Source organism: Pelobates fuscus, chromosome 5 (assembly GCF_036172605.1).
Source record: "Pelobates fuscus isolate aPelFus1 chromosome 5, aPelFus1.pri, whole genome shotgun sequence".
Taxonomy (NCBI): domain Eukaryota; kingdom Metazoa; phylum Chordata; class Amphibia; order Anura; family Pelobatidae; genus Pelobates; species Pelobates fuscus.
Genome location: NC_086321.1, coordinates 46,476,166 through 46,489,891, shown reverse-complemented (window position 1 = coordinate 46,489,891; position 13,726 = coordinate 46,476,166). Strand labels below are relative to the sequence as shown.

At 44.5% G+C, this 13,726-nt stretch overlaps 1 protein-coding gene across 8 annotated transcripts in view; it reads right to left on the bottom strand.

The window, feature by feature from the left end:
* The window catches only part of UBAP2 (ubiquitin associated protein 2), a 44,946-nt gene extending 31,522 nt beyond the window's left edge, over nucleotides 1-13,424 (bottom strand). For 7 of the 8 annotated variants that reach the window (XM_063453811.1, XM_063453815.1, XM_063453813.1 and 4 more), the window contains exon 1: nucleotides 13,329-13,424. The gene's annotated coding sequence lies outside the window, so the exon portion shown is untranslated. Of the gene's footprint in view, nucleotides 1-13,136; nucleotides 13,215-13,328 lie in introns of those variants that run through there. The other variant, XM_063453812.1, reaches the window with a different exon arrangement.
* Nucleotides 13,425-13,726: the final 302 nt, after the last annotated feature.

Genomic DNA, 13,726 nt, shown 5'->3' with positions numbered 1-13,726 from the left:
CATGCTTCATATGATATTCCTGTAAACAGAAGTCTATTTCTTTTAAAGTTGTGAATAAAATATATATTTTTTCATCATGCTGCACCTGAGGGCAACATAACTAATTTTAATAATACATAATGCAGCAAACACTACGTCACATTTTATGCAATTGTATCAAGTGCACATTATTTTATTTGTTCCATTTTTGTTCTGAGAATATGTAATCTTATTCATACTATGCAGTCTTTTTAGAAGGTTTTGCTAACTTTATCTTAATTTGTATGTTTATGTGTTATCTGTAGTGCTGCTTTATATTTATATTTGGCATGTAACATTGAACTAGAATTTAAGTTTGTACCAACTCCACAAGTCATTCCCCCAAATCCTGCCTCAAGAATTCAAAGCAGAATGCATGTTGTCCTCAAAAATGTTTCAGTGTGATTAGTCTACAAAAGAGATGTCGGTATCTCATAGATAAATAAAAAGTTGTGCTGTTAAATGCTTACTGAACACCTATGTATTTCAAAACAGGAAGTGGACGATCTGCCATTTGTTGAACTGGAATTCTACAATTTTACCAGGTATTACAATGTAAATACAACTCAGGGATGCAAGGAGAAACAAAAGTCAGTCAAAAAAATTCCAACGCACTTCCCAAGACGGAAAATAGTAGAAATTCACACGGAGATAAAAAGCTATGTATGACAGGAGGAGAGAGGCATGGATATCTGACATTAGGTTAACTGACCAGAAAAACATGGAAGGTTAGATGTATCTAGACATAATAGAAGGAATCTGTTTTCAGCTGATGCAGTATATGGACCAACTTAATTCCACGCAGCATACAAGTTAAGAGAATAAACTCAACAACAGACTTAGTGTTTTATAAAGTGTGCGTTTCAAGAACAGTTTTATTGATGTATGACTTGTATGTATATGTAAACAGCAAATTAATGGGAGGCAGAGGCAGACATCTAGTTTTCTTAACATCTAAAAGACTCACAAATGGGTGATCAGAAAAAAACAAAATGGCTGCCCTACAAACCCTGAAATATTTGCAAAATTCAGTAGCTCAAACACAAATTATAGTCCCCTTCTAATCCAGTATATTAAATTTCAGTCCTGTGCTTGTCAAATGAGCGAAGCAAGCTACTAGCATGCATGGCATTTACACTACTGTATATGCAGCACACCACACAACCTGTGAATTTAAACTAAAGTCCCTGTAATTGATAATATATACACATGGAAAAGTACATATGTAAAAAACACGTCAAGGAATTCATCAGAGCAGGGCAATAGTGTGTAAACTATCATAACTGGAAAACATAGGACGTACAGACTTGTTACTGGAAGCAAATGCCCAGATACACCATACCGAAACACACAATAAAAGGGCAAATTTTTTGGAGAGTAGACCTTCGACTGTTCAGGGGAAAATCAAAAATACAACTCAGAAGAATAAAATTCCATCATATATGTTTATTGTTGGTCCAAAAAAACCTGAGCATTATTTAACCGTGGAGCTGATTTCTTTGGACATTTATGAATTAATGGATATATTGAGCAACCCTCATCTGGGCACCCATACTATCAGTGTATGAGCGGCCTACCTTGCTCAGTATTAGTAGCTCATTGCCGGTTAACGAATATCATGCATAGTCATATAGGTGAATGACAAGCACCAGAAGATATGAGAAAAATCATATCCAATCACTAGCACTGTACCAAGTTTAGCCCAATTTACAGCAGCTGAACTGGATGAGGAGCCTAATATGTCTGTTCCCATGGGACTAGTTATCTTAACAGCCATATGAAGAAGGAGTATTAAAGGGAACCATTTTTATTTTTAAATCAGGATTAACAAGGCACTACAATATAACATGTTTCATAATTCAGTTTACAAAGGACATGAACAAAAAAAAACACAAAAAAAAAACTAAAACACAAAACCATACTGTTTTAATCAGAGGGAAATTCCAGTAAAAGCAAGCACGAGTGCAAATGGGGTGCTTTACAAGACACTTTAATAAATAGGACCTCCACTCCTTTATTATTCGGGTATACATGTATAAATAATATGCATAGGCTCTTAGAAATTCACAGCAATTCAAACCACCAAGATGTAATCCCTATAAGCAAGGATGAAATATGAGCGCGTGTTTTAGTTCACTTAAGTTTAAACAGAAAACTCCTTCTCCCTGCTGCTTGATGGCTCAAATTTCTTTTCTGAAAGGAGCAGCTGCACCCCACCCAACCTGACCTCAACCCTAAGCAGAGAGAACTAACCCCCCAGTCACACTGCCTGAAATAAAAAGTGCCTTAGTAGGAGCATCAGGAACTTGGTAGTAACATCAAGAATTAAAGGGAGACAAAAAAACCAAAACCACAAACAAACCAAGAAACTTATCTAAAAAGTACAATTCTGATTGATCTAATTTAATCACAAGTTGGTGTTCCCCTCCCTGGTCCTTAGTGTTCCTCTCCCCTCCCCAGTTTGCCTCATTACCTCTCTTGTAGATTGGCAGAGCGTACCGCGGTACAGAGGCTTCAGTTTATTGTACCTGGCACTGAGGAAGTGCTCAGTCCAGCCGGGTACAGGAAACCAAAGCTCCTGTACTACGGTCCGCTCGGCTCCACTCGACCACACTACACCAAGTAAGTGGTAGGGGGAGCGCTGTGCACTTCCTTCCTGACGGTTACTCAATTCTTTCACCCCCAGAGCGGGTGCGCCCTAATGCGGCCATGTGCTCAGCCTTACGGACACGCCGACCCTGCCTGCGCTGGGCCATTGCCGCCTCTCACATCAGTATCAATAGTGGCAGATACCGATATTTGCCAAACTCCAGAATATTAACCGATAATATCGACCAAACCGATAACCGGTCTATCCGTGTTTCAATAACAGCTTTCAGTAGTATCCACTAGGGCAAATTTACAAAGTCACATTACCCTAAATCAGGTGATTACAAAAAAAAAATCTAATCTGGATCCTTTTCAATAATTAGAAAACCTATGCTATAAGCTTTTTTCATTCCCTAACCCAGTTTAAAAAAAAACAAAAAAAAACAACTAACCATCAAAGCAATAAATGCCAAGACTCCAAATGTTTAACCCCTTAAGGACCAAACTTCTGGAATAAAAGGGAATCATGACATGTCACATGTCATGTGTCCTTAAGGGGTTAAAGGAACAATATAGGGTCAGGAACACAACCATGTATTCCTGACCCTCTAGTGCAAAACCCACCATTGAGGTGGCTTGTCCCCCCCCCCCCCAACTTAGCCCCCTTAAAAAGAATTAAAACTCACCTTATTTCCAGAACTGCGCTAGTCCACTGGCGCTGGCCCAGCCCCCGATTTAAGTCCTTGATGACATTAACAGAATTGACAATTTTTATGCCAATCCAATGCCGATTGGATAAAGTCGGCAAGGGGCCGGTGCCAAACACCATTTTTGCTAATCAACACCTCCTCATTGAATCAATGCATCTAAAAATTCAGCATCCCCATGCACAGTGTGCAGACGCTGAATGGCAGTGCTGCCTACCGTGCAGTATTGAGCCAGGAAGCACTTCCAGTGGCCATCTGAGGAGTGTTTGCAAAAAATAAAAGGCAGTGATTGCAAAAAATAAAATAAAAAAAATGCCTGAAGGCAATTACTCACCAGAACAACTACATTAAGCTGTAGTTGTTCTAGTATCTATAGTGCCCCTTTAACAGAAGATACAAAATATCACATTGCTCAACAATGCACATTAAAGACAACAAGCAAGTGAATGAAATAGTAAATATGAAACTAGAGTCCTGTTGGTATAGAATAAAGATTGGAGGGAAAAAAATATGTACTACCCACTGCAAACTGTTACACAAAACAACCATCGGGAATACCCATACCAATGTTCTAACTACATAGTCCGTTTGGAGAAATATGTACTACCCTCTGCAAACTGTTACTCAAACCACAGTCTTCAAAAATACAAATACTAATAGAAGAATTTGTAGACTTGCAGCACATCCACAATGTGCGTAACACTATGCACAGATGTATATACAGCTAGGCTTCCGTGACTAGTATAAAAATACTCCGGTCTCCTAAAGCACTTTAGCTTTACCTATATCCTGAGCACTCAGAGCCACAAGGGTTTTCTAGCCTCACTCACATTCAAAGTTATAAGCACTGCGTCTCATTTTCTATGAAAAGCAGTTGTTAGGCAGAGAGTAGCTGTGCGTGACCAAAGTTCCCCAATGCTTCAAAATAAGAAGCAGTAGAGACAAATGGGGCAAACATTGCTAGTGATGATATAAATGAACATGGTTTGAAGGCTGCTTTAATATAATTTTTTTTAAAATAACTGTGCATTTGGTGTGAGGGACAGACTCCAATTATTGGAACAAGGACATATCCATCAGCCATTCCCAAAGTGACCGTATCTAATAGAAGCATTTTTCCATCATTTCCTTTGTATATAAAATCAAACAACTTAAGAGTGGGTTTACGGAGATAGTTTTAAAATCAGGAAAAATGTGAGTCAAAGTCAAAAAAATGGTTAAGAAGCAAAGCAACTGACTTAAACATTGTAACTTTGAGCAGGAACCATTGATTGCTTGCAATTAATCTGTTTTGCCAATTAATTGCAGTTCTAGTTTGCCAACATTAAACTCTATGGAACGATTCGTGTAGTCATTTTGGACATTGATAAGTGATTGAAATTTTGAGAGCCTTATAAATTTGGTGTAAAATGAAGAAACCTTCGAAACAACTGGTGAAGGAAGATAAGGGGATCTCAGATCAGAGGACTGTTGGTTTAATATGAAAGGGTCTGGTTTTTTGGATATGTAATGTACAAAGAAGTATCAGAGCTTGGAAATTCTGAGGTAAGAAGTGGAGAAACAAAGGGGACTGCTTATAAATATGGAAGAGGAGCCTGTGGTATAATATTGTCAAAAAAGGAAAGACTGCCTGCCATCCAGGGAGTTGAAAAAAATAAATTATGTTTTCCCTGGATTGTTGCAAAATTAGAAAGCACTTCATATTGGGTTTTTTGCCTTCTTTTGTATCAACAGCAAAAACAGATGTGAAAGGCTGAACTTGATGGAAACAAGTCATTTTTCAGCCTGTTACTGTGAGGATGTCTTGAATCTATATAACTCCTAATGTAAACCAAAAATGTAAAATTCTCACCTATTGGGCAGAGAGGCCCAGTAAAACTGTAAACATAGCCACAAATGTACGTGCAAAGAAACTTGCAATGCGTAGAGATGTTCTAGGCACTGGCAAAGAGGGCATTGCGGATGGACAAGTGGCAGCGGTAATCCAAGCATAGCTACTTGTATACGGACATGGGCATTAGTGCTACAAAACAAGGCAGGGATGAGAAAGGGCTCTAATATGAGGGAATCTTAAATCTAGAAGACTGGTCATACAAATGCAACTGGGTCTCAGAGCTACAGAACTAAGGATTCAAAACTCAGTAAACTGGCTGTAAAAAATTAAATAAACAAAGGGACTATGTATGCAAAATAGCAGAGCACGATGCATATGTGCTGAAAATGGAAGGTGACAAGTTAAGGCAACAGCTGTAGTGACAGTCTCCAATAGAGCAAACGGCTCTGTAAAATGAGAGGGTCTACGTTTTAATGTTTTAAAATGAGTCTCAGCTGCTAAAACTGGTGATGGAAAAAAACAACACCTCAAATCTGAGAGACTACTGTACTAAATGGGGAAGTGGGATCTCGGCTTATTGCAATCACAGATATAAAAAAATGAGGAGGGCTCAGTGCACTTGACTGCTGATGTAAAATAGAGGGCCCAGATCACTCCAGTTTATTATTTTATTATTTATATAGCGCGGAGCGCTGTACAATTGGATAGTTTATGTAAAATGAGTGGAGGCTCAGACCATTGGCACTACAGATTTAAAACAGGGACTCTCAGACCATTGGCATGGTTGATATACCAGTAAAATGAAATGTCTCTGGTCATTGGAACTTCTGATGTGAGATGGTTCTCAGCTGATTGGTACATCTGATGAAAATAAGGGTAGCGCCAGACCACAGAGACTGCTGATATATGTAAAATTAAGCGGTCTCAGGACTTTTGGACCGGTGATTTAATAATGATGCGGTCTCAGGACTTTTGGACCGGTGATTTAATAATGATGCGGTCTCAGGACTTTTGGACCGGTGATTTAATAATGATGCGGTCTCAGGACTTTTGGACCGGTGATTTAATAATGATGCGGTCTCAGGACTTTTGGACCGGTGATTTAATAATGATGCGGTCTCAGGACTTTTGGACCGGTGATTTAATAATGATGCGGTCTCAGGACTTTTGGACCGGTGATTTAATAATGATGCGGTCTCAGGACTTTTGGACCGGTGATTTAATAATGATGCGGTCTCAGGACTTTTGGACCGGTGATTTAATAATGATGCGGTCTCAGGACTTTTGGACCGGTGATTTAATAATGATGCGGTCTCAGGACTTTTGGACCGGTGATTTAATAATGATGCGGTCTCAGGACTTTTGGACCGGTGATTTAATAATGATGCGGTCTCAGGACTTTTGGACCGGTGATTTAATAATGATGCGGTCTCAGGACTTTTGGACCGGTGATTTAATAATGATGCGGTCTCAGGACTTTTGGACCGGTGATTTAATAATGATGCGGTCTCAGGACTTTTGGACCGGTGATTTAATAATGATGCGGTCTCAGGACTTTGTAACCACTAATCTATGAAAAATGAAGCGGTCTCAGGTCGTGAGACGGGTGATTTATGTAAAACGAAGCGGTCTCAGGTCTTTGAGACTGATTTTATAAACTAAAGCGACCTAGGGCACTTGCGACAGATAATCAATTTTGGGTCAACATTTTTTTAAAGATTAATATGGCATGTATTAATCTTTCTCACAGCTGATATGAAATGAGAGTATGGGGTCTGAGAGTTTTGCCACTGCTGCCATTAAATGTAGGGGTTAACATTAGCTGACGTAAATATGAGGAATTCTGTCACTGCGGATCTCCCATTAACTGATGTAAAACGATTAGGGGTCTCCCATTAACGAACACAAGATGTTAGAAGGGGTCTCCCATTAACGGATATAAAAGGTTGTAGGGTCTCACAATAACTGATGCTAAATCTGGGGGGGGGGGGGTTCACATTAACTAAAGCTAAATCTGGGGGAGGGGTTCACATTAACTAATGCTAAATCATGGGGGGTCTCACATTAACTAATGCTAAATCATGGGGGGTCTCACATTAACTAATGCTAAATCATGGGGGGTTTCACATTAACTAATGCTAAATCATGGGGGGTTTCACATTAACTAACGCTAAATCATGGGGGGTTTCACATTAACTAACGCTAAATCATGGGGGGTTTCACATTAACTAACGCTAAATCATGGGGGGTTTCACATTAACTAACGCTAAATCATGGGGGGTTTCACATTAACTAACGCTAAATCATGGGGGGTTTCACATTAACTAACGCTAAATCATGGGGGGTTTCACATTAACTGACGCTAAATCATGGGGGGTTTCACATTAACTGACGCTAAATCATGGGGGGTTTCACATTAACTGATGCTAAATCTTGAAGGAGTCTCACATTAACGGATATAAAAAGCTGTGGGGTCTCATTAACTGATGCTAAATCTTGGGGGGAGGGGTCTCACATTAACTGATGCTAAATCTTGGGGGGAGGGGTCTCACATTAACTGATGCTAAATCTTGGGGGAAGGGGTCTCACATTAACTGATGCTAAATCTTGGGGGGAGGGGTCTCACATTAACTGATGCTAAATCTTGGGGGGAGGGGTCTCACATTAACTGATGCCAAATCTTTGGGAGGGGGTCTCACATTAACTGATGCCAAATCTTTGGGAGGGGGTCTCACATTAACTGATGCCAAATCTTTGGGAGGGGGTCTCACATTAACTGATGCCAAATCTTTGGGAGGGGGTCTCACATTAACTGATGCCAAATCTTTGGGAGGGGGTCTCACATTAACTGATGCCAAATCTTTGGGAGGGGGTCTCACATTAACTGATGCCAAATCTTTGGGAGGGGGTCTCACATTAACTGATGCCAAATCTTTGGGAGGGGGTCTCACATTAACTGATGCCAAATCTTTGGGAGGGGGTCTCACATTAACTGATGCCAAATCTTTGGGAGGGGGTCTCACATTAACTGATGCCAAATCTTTGGGAGGGGGTCTCACATTAACTGATGCCAAATCTTTGGGAGGGGGTCTCACATTAACTGATGCCAAATCTTTGGGAGGGGGTCTCACATTAACTGATGCCAAATCTTTGGGAGGGGGTCTCACATTAACTGATGCCAAATCTTTGGGAGGGGGTCTCACATTAACTGATGCCAAATCTTTGGGAGGGGGTCTCACATTAACTGATGCCAAATCTTTGGGAGGGGGTCTCACATTAACTGATGCCAAATCTTTGGGAGGGGGTCTCACATTAACTGATGCCAAATCTTTGGGAGGGGGTCTCACATTAACTGATGCCAAATCTTTGGGAGGGGGTCTCACATTAACTGATGCCAAATCTTTGGGAGGGGGTCTCACATTAACTGATGCCAAATCTTTGGGAGGGGGTCTCACATTAACTGATGCCAAATCTTTGGGAGGGGGTCTCACATTAACTGATGCCAAATCTTTGGGACGGGGTCTCACATTATCTGATGCCAAATCTTTGGGAGGGGGTCTCACATTATCTGATGCCAAATCTTTGGGAGGGGGTCTCACATTATCTGATGCCAAATCTTTGGGAGGGGGTCTCACATTATCTGATGCCAAATCTTTGGGAGGGGGTCTCACATTATCTGATGCCAAATCTTTGGGAGGGGGTCTCACATTATCTGATGCCAAATCTTTGGGAGGGGGTCTCACATTATCTGATGCCAAATCTTTGGGAGGGGGTCTCACATTATCTGATGCCAAATCTTTGGGAGGGGGTCTCACATTATCTGATGCCAAATCTTTGGGAGGGGGTCTCACATTATCTGATGCCAAATCTTTGGGAGGGGGTCTCACATTATCTGATGCCAAATCTTTGGGAGGGGGTCTCACATTATCTGATGCCAAATCTTTGGGAGGGGGTCTCACATTATCTGATGCCAAATCTTTGGGAGGGGGTCTCACATTATCTGATGCCAAATCTTTGGGAGGGGGTCTCACATTATCTGATGCCAAATCTTTGGGAGGGGGTCTCACATTATCTGATGCCAAATCTTTGGGAGGGGGTCTCACATTATCTGATGCCAAATCTTTGGGAGGGGGTCTCACATTATCTGATGCCAAATCTTTGGGAGGGGGTCTCACATTATCTGATGCCAAATCTTTGGGAGGGGGTCTCACATTATCTGATGCCAAATCTTTGGGAGGGGGTCTCACATTATCTGATGCCAAATCTTTGGGAGGGGGTCTCACATTATCTGATGCCAAATCTTTGGGAGGGGGTCTCACATTATCTGATGCCAAATCTTTGGGAGGGGGTCTCACATTATCTGATGCCAAATCTTTGGGAGGGGGTCTCACATTATCTGATGCCAAATCTTTGGGAGGGGGTCTCACATCTGATGCCAAATCTTTGGGAGGGGGTCTCACATCTGATGCCAAATCTTTGGGAGGGGGTCTCACATCTGATGCCAAATCTTTGGGAGGGGGTCTCACATCTGATGCCAAATCTTTGGGAGGGGGTCTCACATCTGATGCCAAATCTTTGGGAGGGGGTCTCACATCTGATGCCAAATCTTTGGGGGGCGGTCTCACATCTGATGCTAAATCTTTGGGGGGCGGTCTCACATCTGATGCTAAATCTTTGGGGGGCGGTCTCACATCTGATGCTAAATCTTTGGGGGGCGGTCTCACATCTGATGCTAAATCTTTGGGGGGCGGTCTCACATCTGATGCTAAATCTTTGGGGGGCGGTCTCACATCTGATGCTAAATCTTTGGGGGGCGGTCTCACATCTGATGCTAAATCTTTGGGGGGCGGTCTCACATCTGATGCTAAATCTTTGGGGGGCGGTCTCACATCTGATGCTAAATCTTTGGGGGGCGGTCTCACATCTGATGCTAAATCTTTGGGGGGCGGTCTCACATCTGATGCTAAATCTTTGGGGGGCGGTCTCACATCTGATGCTAAATCTTTGGGGGGCGGTCTCACATCTGATGCTAAATCTTTGGGGGGCCTTCTCACATCTGATGCTAAATCTTTGGGGGGCGGTCTCACATCTGATGCTAAATCTTTGGGGGGCGGTCTCACATCTGATGCCAAATCTTTGGGAGGGGGTCTCACATCTGATGCCAAATCTTTGGGAGGGGGTCTCACATCTGATGCCAAATCTTTGGGAGGGGGTCTCACATCTGATGCCAAATCTTTGGGAGGGGGTCTCACATCTGATGCCAAATCTTTGGGAGGGGGTCTCACATCTGATGCCAAATCTTTGGGAGGGGGTCTCACATCTGATGCCAAATCTTTGGGAGGGGGTCTCACATCTGATGCCAAATCTTTGGGAGGGGGTCTCACATCTGATGCCAAATCTTTGGGAGGGGGTCTCACATCTGATGCCAAATCTTTGGGAGGGGGTCTCACATCTGATGCCAAATCTTTGGGAGGGGGTCTCACATCTGATGCCAAATCTTTGGGAGGGGGTCTCACATCTGATGCCAAATCTTTGGGAGGGGGTCTCACATCTGATGCCAAATCTTTGGGAGGGGGTCTCACATCTGATGCCAAATCTTTGGGAGGGGGTCTCACATCTGATGCCAAATCTTTGGGAGGGGGTCTCACATCTGATGCCAAATCTTTGGGAGGGGGTCTCACATCTGATGCCAAATCTTTGGGAGGGGGTCTCACATCTGATGCCAAATCTTTGGGAGGGGGTCTCACATCTGATGCCAAATCTTTGGGAGGGGGTCTCACATCTGATGCCAAATCTTTGGGAGGGGGTCTCACATCTGATGCCAAATCTTTGGGAGGGGGTCTCACATCTGATGCCAAATCTTTGGGAGGGGGTCTCACATCTGATGCCAAATCTTTGGGAGGGGGTCTCACATCTGATGCCAAATCTTTGGGAGGGGGTCTCACATCTGATGCCAAATCTTTGGGAGGGGGTCTCACATCTGATGCTAAATCTTTGGGAGGGGGTCTCACATCTGATGCTAAATCTTTGGGAGGGGGTCTCACATCTGATGCTAAATCTTTGGGGGGCGGTCTCACATCTGATGCTAAATCTTTGGGGGGCGGTCTCACATCTGATGCTAAATCTTTGGGGGGCGGTCTCACATCTGATGCTAAATCTTTGGGGGGCGGTCTCACATCTGATGCTAAATCTTTGGGGGGCGGTCTCACATCTGATGCTAAATCTTTGGGGGGCGGTCTCACATCTGATGCTAAATCTTTGGGGGGCGGTCTCACATCTGATGCTAAATCTTTGGGGGGCGGTCTCACATCTGATGCTAAATCTTTGGGGGGCGGTCTCACATCTGATGCTAAATCTTTGGGGGGCGGTCTCACATCTGATGCTAAATCTTTGGGGGGCGGTCTCACATCTGATGCTAAATCTTTGGGGGGCGGTCTCACATCTGATGCTAAATCTTTGGGGGGCGGTCTCACATCTGATGCTAAATCTTTGGGGGGCGGTCTCACATCTGATGCTAAATCTTTGGGGGGCGGTCTCACATCTGATGCTAAATCTTTGGGGGGCGGTCTCACATCTGATGCTAAATCTTTGGGGGGCGGTCTCACATCTGATGCTAAATCTTTGGGGGGCGGTCTCACATCTGATGCTAAATCTTTGGGGGGCGGTCTCACATCTGATGCTAAATCTTTGGGGGGCGGTCTCACATCTGATGCTAAATCTTTGGGGGGCGGTCTCACATCTGATGCTAAATCTTTGGGGGGCGGTCTCACATCTGATGCTAAATCTTTGGGGGGCGGTCTCACATCTGATGCTAAATCTTTGGGGGGCGGTCTCACATCTGATGCTAAATCTTTGGGGGGCGGTCTCACATCTGATGCTAAATCTTTGGGGGGCGGTCTCACATCTGATGCTAAATCTTTGGGGGGCGGTCTCACATCTGATGCTAAATCTTTGGGGGGCGGTCTCACATCTGATGCTAAATCTTTGGGGGGCGGTCTCACATCTGATGCTAAATCTTTGGGGGGCGGTCTCACATCTGATGCTAAATCTTTGGGGGGCGGTCTCACATCTGATGCTAAATCTTTGGGGGGCGGTCTCACATCTGATGCTAAATCTTTGGGGGGCGGTCTCACATCTGATGCTAAATCTTTGGGGGGGCGGTCTCACATCTGATGCTAAATCTTTGGGGGGGGGTCTCACATCTGATGCTAAATCTTGGGGGGGGGTCTCACATATGATGCTAAATCTTGGGGGGGTCTAACATATGATGCTAAATCTTGGGGGGGGTCTCACATATGATGCTAAATCTTGGGGGGGGGTCTCACATATGATGCTAAATCTTGGGGGGGTCTCACATATGATGCTAAATCTTGGGGGGGTCTCACATATGATGCTAAATCTTGGGGGGGTCTCACATATGATGCTAAATCTTGGGGGGGGGTCTCACATATGATGCTAAATCTTGGGGGGGGGTCTCACATATGATGCTAAATCTTGGGGGGGGGTCTCACATATGATGCTAAATCTTGGGGGGGGTTCTCACGTCATCTGATGTGAGACCAATATAAAAAGTTGTGAGGTCTCACATTAAGGGATATAACTGGTTCTCTATTAAATGATGTAACAGGATGGAGAAGTGACCCCCCCCACCGTGCTGTAAGCCGAGGCTGGGGATTTACAAGGCTGCTGCTGCCCCGATGCCCATAGAAGGTGGGGTCCCGGTTTCCTGCTGCCATGGAGGGCGGGCTAGCCGGGCGGGGGGGTACTGCGGCACACCGCGGCCTCTCTCTCCCCCCGTCAGACTAGGCCCCAGCCTGGCCCCCCTCCCTCCTCCCGGCCTCGTGCGGCCCCCCGCTCTATCCAGACCCCTTTCTATTTAAGCCGCGGGGTATGACGGTCTAGCAATCCGCGGTTACCGCTCGCTGCCCTCCCTCCCCCAATAACCCGGGGGGTGGGGGGATCGCCCCGGACCGGCCGGCCCGTCTCACCTGCAGCACAATGCGCCTCACAAAGCAGCTCCAGCAGCAGCGGGCGCCGTCACGTGACCCCTCCTTCCTCCTCCCCCCCGTCACCCGGCTGCGCGAACTACCCGACTGCGTCATCAGCCTGCGCCACCCCCCCTCCTTCCACCGTAACCCCACATTCCAATCCGTATTACTGGGGGGAGGGGGATCACTTACCGTCTGTCTCCTCGCAATCCCGGGCTCTGTAAAGGCGGCGCGCACTGTGCGGCTGACCGAACAGGACGCGGGGGTAGGGGGGGCTGGCGGGAGCGCGGCTATTGTCTGGGATTTGTAGCGTCGGCGGCGCGCCTCGATGACGTCACCGCCCGCGCTCCTTGCTGCTGCTGCCGGTTGCTAGGGGTGATTACTGCAAAGGGGGGGGGGGGGGGGGGAGTCAGTGATTGACAGCCAGACAATATCCAGAGAGCAGGATATTAATTTTATTATTATATATCATTATTATATTATTATTATTATTATAATATATTATTGTTATTATTATTATTATATATTATTGTTATTGTTATTATTATTATTATATTGAGCATGTGGTGCCGGTACCGGGGATCCCCCGG